Raw genomic sequence first — 5290 nt, forward strand, 5'->3', positions numbered from 1 at the left:
GGGCAGGGACAGGCCCTGCACAGCTGGGGCAGGGTGTGGGACAGCCATGAATGGCTCATCTGGGGGAGGCCTGGTGTGGGGAGGGTGTGGCAGCTCCTGTTGCTGCACACACCCCAGGAGGACATGAGGGACATGTGCCCCTGGATCTACACACGGGATGGGGCAGGATGCCACTGTGGATTGGGGCCAGGGGTTACACTGGGCTCTTCCCAGCTGGGGATTGGGACACGCTGTGCTTGGGGTGGGCAGTAGCAGTGCTGAGAGGGAGGGCTGGGGTGGCTACAATTAATTTTGGGGTGGCTGCAGCCCCCCCATAGCTCTCTCCCAGCACCAGCACTGCCCTTCCCAAGCACAGCCCAGCCCAGCTCACACACCCCCACCTTCAGGGAAGAGCCTGGTAAAGCCCCAGCCCCAGCCCACAGTGGCAGCCTGGCCCACCCCACGTGTAGATCCCAGGGCACATGCCCCCTCCCCATGCCCTCCCAGGGTGTACACAGCAGCAGGAGCCGCATCTCCCAGATGAGTCACTTGCAGCTCCATCCCGTGCCCCACCCCGGCTGTGCAGTACCTGCCGAACTCCAGCCCCACTCCCTCCCTTACCGCTGTGTGTATGCCCCTCCACACCGCTGCTGCAGCTGCTGGAAGTGCACGGTAGCGCTGCCTTGTGGCCCTACCACTACCCTGTGTTTGGGGGGGGCTAAGCCCTGTTGCCCCCACTTCTGCCGTTTATGTGATTCACTATGCAATAAGGAATTGTTACAGTTTTCCTGTTCTCCACAAAGCAAACTTACATTTTTTCAACAAAATTTGTGTCAATATTTGCTTAATGGAGATGCCATGTACTGGGAAAAGAAGCACAGAGCTGGGAATCAAGAACACAGCCTAATATCCAGGAAATGTTATCTCATATTGATGCTATTGGAAACAAGTCTGAAAAATAGGAGAGAGGGCTGAAAATTAGTATGGCTGCCCCTTGGGTTTCCAGTGGAGAAAAAGTTGCTTTCAAAAGATTCTGTTGAAGGGAAGTGAAAGCAGAAGGTGCAGATGAAGTACTGCTGGCCTTCTCAGTATCTGGAATTCTCAGTGGCTCACCAGTAGAGTTTGCAGTTTGTGGAGGTAGAATGGTGATCCATCCATTTGCTTGTCATAAGTCCATCAGTCCAGAGATGGGTGTGTGGATAAAGCAAATGGTAGCTTATACATATGAAAATAAATTGAATTTATTGATATGGACTATGTTTCAGGGGTGTAGGTTGTAGCCATGTTAGTCTAAGGACCTAGGCAAACAAGGCTCTTTGGGTAAACTATTTGAGTTGATCTAATAAAAGATATCAGATTTACCCAAAGAACCTTGTTTGATATGAACTATGGCATTATAGGTGATTATCTGGGATGGAAATATCCTGAAGACCTTTGTATTTCTTTATGTAACATACTCAAAGTTTGCTTTGGCCAGTCTAAGGCTTGGTCTGTACATCACTGTTACAGTTTAAAAGTCTCTTGCTATTAAATAAATACCATGGCCTTTGTCTATATATACTTTAAAATCTTTCACAAACAGCTTACAAAGACTGCAGAGAACTGCCTCAATATTGAAAACTTCCAAGTGTTTCACTCGTGAAGAACGTTTCCAAGATTAAAGCTGAGGAGCCTTTTCTAACTGCACAAGGAACTACCCACCTGCATTTCAGATTGACACTTTCCGAATGAAGGTGGCAGCATGTAATCCTCTGCTGGAGAGGTGTTAGACTTTATTTGAAGCCTACTGGGGAAATGTTCTATCGTGTCAGAGAGGAACTGACCGGTATGGTAAATGAAAAGCACTGACCACAGACACAGAACAAGAGTAATGAAATGATAAACAGAAGCCATTACCTCCACAATTATTTATACTATTCAAATACATTTAGATAAATAAAACCTCCTTTGGTCAATCTTATTATGCAAGCCAACCCCTTCCCTCAACCATTTTTGTTTCTCTACTGTGTTTTGTGTTTTAATTTTGTTCCTAGTACTGTGGTGCCCAGTTCTTACTTCCAAGCTTCCATGTGTGCCGTCAGTAGCACTGGCCAAGTCTGTACTTTCACTTTACTGTTCAGTGACTTCATATCTCCACACAGAAAGCTCTCTCTCAAAAGTACCTCACTCCTGAATTATTTTGACTTATTTATGTATATGAGATAACTAGACCCAAATCTATACTATTTTTCCACCACTATTACCTGTGGTGTTTTCTATAACCAGTTTGGTCTTCCCATTGAACTATATATTTTAGAGAACGGGTGAGTGATGTGAAAAATTATTCACAAACATTTTTAGAATTAAATAAATGAGTTCCATTATCTGCGAAGTCATACAGCCAGTCACTGGGTATTCATGAAATATATGTAAATCAGAAGTGTTATCACAAATGATCAGTCACCAAAAAAAGTTACAAATCAAAGCATAATAGAAACATTGAGCAATAGACAGACAACCACCAGACAACTCTGAGGTAAAAAGACTTTTCCAACTTTTCTCTAAGCCTGATCTGCACAGAAGGAACTATTCCAAACAGGAGACTTTACCACACCTTCAGCTGTCCTGTGAAATATGAATTTTCATCCAGGAGAACTTTTACAATCTTTGCAAGCTCCTATGCCTGATGAAGGGTGCCTGTGCTCGAAAGCTTGTAAGTAAAATAAATTACAAATATCTAATTGGTCTAATAAAAGATATCACCTCTGACACAAATTTTGATTCCTTGAGCTATAGAAGCATTTGCTTTACCAGCAGCAGCAGCATCCAACATGCCTATGGAAGTGCTGGGCTTATCATGAAATTTGACTGCTTGCAGCCAGTAGGACAGTCAAACACAGCCGGTCCCAATCAGGAGTCACATAGCTCTAGGCAAAACTTGAACCTAGCACAGGCTTTTAGTCTAACAGCATGCACAACAGCATGCAACTGATGTGACCAGCCACAATGCAGCCAGCTGCAGAAAAGCTTTGGGAAAAAAACCTATAGGCAGAAATTTGCTCATGGAAGGATAAGCATATCCACATATGTCAGTAGAAATCATAAATGAAAAACAGAATAGTGGGCCAAAATCATAACATATACTATTCCCATAAAAATATTTTTACTAGCTTCAGCTTTAGATTGTTTTGCCTAGGTTGCATAGCTAACTTTTTTCCCCTGAATTGGAACTATTATTGTTCGCAAACTCTCTCTTTTTGCATTATTTCTCTAATCTTACTGGTTTTGGAAAAGTCTTCTAAATTTATGGTAAATTAGGTAATATGGTAAATTCATAAGTAATGGCAGATTAGTATGGCAAGTTATAGAGATTTTATTTTAATTTTATGTTGTTACATGCATATAGACAACTAATGAAATTTACCAATGGAGTGAATAAGTTCATTGGTTAAAGAAAAGGAGATGGTTGATGCATGGAGTTGGGGAGGGAGATGTTAGTATTTTAAAATATGATCTGGAAATGGGGGTAAATACAGTGTTGATTAAACTGGTAGTAAATAAAAAGATTTTTGAAGCACCAATGAAGTCTGAGAAACAATTACTGTCATACGAGTTAGACCAGGGTGAGGAATTATTTCAGCTGAAGGGCCGTTTAATAAGTTTTGGTGAGCTGTTGAGGGCTACATAGTAGCCCACCCTTTGACAGTTGCCCTGCCCCCAGTCACCACATTGGGACCAGAAGTCCCACCCCCTAATACCAGACCTTTGCTAACAAAAGTCTCTCCTCTTGCCCCTCAGAAATACTCCCTTTGGGAGAGGGAGTTACCATCTTAGAACCAGAAAAAAACAAAATCATACACTAGAAATCAAACACCTACTAGAAAAATGTTTTAATTTTATTACAAAAAAGTATTTGTCATGATTTGTGTCTGTGTACAGTATATGGATGAGATTGCAGAATAACTCCAAAATAAAGTCTCACTCTTTTATATTGTGTGTGGGGGGGCTTTGTATTGTAGAGGTGGTGCGTATGGTGGGGTGTGTGGGGAGAGGTGTCCGTGCATGGTGGGGTATGGCATGTGTGTATGGTGGGGTTTATGAGGGGTTGTGACCATGGGGTTGTGTGGGAGGCCATAGAGTATGTTGGAGGTGTGTGTATGTGGGGGGGTATCAGGGGCAGGGTGTGGGTGTGTGGGATTTGTCAGGTGTGAGGGAGGGCAAAGGGTGTGGGGACCCCCCACACACTCCCCCACATAGCGTGTTGCCCCTCGCACAGCTGCAGGCAGGAGGGCTCAGGGAGCTCATGCCTGGTGCAGGCACTGGCACCCAGCAGGTGACTCTGGCCAGGACCTCACTGGGGATCGGGTGCAGTGGAAGGGGCAAGTGTTCGGGACACGAGCCAGGCTGTGGCTATAGCCCCAGTGGGTTCTATCCCTGGTGTTAGTTTAGCGAGAGGGAGAGGTAGACTCATAATGGTTCCAAGGAAAATTTTATTTGGTTTCTTACTTACGCCCCACGGTGTGGATGTGGTTGCGCAGGCAGTTACACTTAGTTCAGTCCCGAACAACGACAAATAAAGTTTCTCACTTGTGCACCACTGGTGTGAATGTGGCTGCATGGGCAGATTCCGTCCCAGTTCAGGTGAGAGATGAAGGGAAGAAAACAACAAAACGCTGGATCTTGGTTCTGGTGGGGGATAATCGATGATCGAGTATCCGTCCCGTTCCGATGGAACGGATGTAAGGTAAACCGACAGCTCTCGGGTCAGGTGAGGGCGAAAACAATAAACCGCTGGACTTCCCAAGAGCCAAAACAAGCCGATCAGCAAACAAACAGTTTTTTGGAGACAGAAGAAGCCGTGGGAAGCTGGCCAGGCCAACCCACTTAGCGGTGGAAGCTCCAGCTTCTGCTCCCACTAGCTGACTAAGAGCGATGGATGCTGCGTGCTGCTCTGCTGTTCTCCCTGCTCTGCTGGGTGGAAAATTCCGCCCCAGTCTTTATAGGCCAGATGACAAGCCTAATTTTCAGCCCCCCCCGATTAGTTGCAGGGTTTTTCACAGGGGACGGGGCTTCTCCAGCACATGGCCAGGGGCCATGCAGGACTTTCCCAGATCAAGAGGAGAGTGCTTGGCGGCACCTGTTGCCAGGCAAAGCTGGCAGAGTCCAGCTTGGAGCGTGACAGCAAGGAATGCAGTCTGCCCAGCTGCCTCTAAAATGGGGGCTTCACATGGCATGCCTGCAGCTCCCGCACTCACACCAGGGGAAGCCCTGTGCTGGACTCTGTGGGGAAGCAGGGAACAGGGCTCCCTCCACTCCAGTGGAGTCCATGGAC

The sequence above is a fragment of the Gavialis gangeticus genome, unplaced genomic scaffold (assembly GCF_001723915.1).
Source record: "Gavialis gangeticus isolate Ggan-Ray unplaced genomic scaffold, GavGan_comp1, whole genome shotgun sequence".
Taxonomy (NCBI): Eukaryota; Metazoa; Chordata; order Crocodylia; family Gavialidae; genus Gavialis; species Gavialis gangeticus.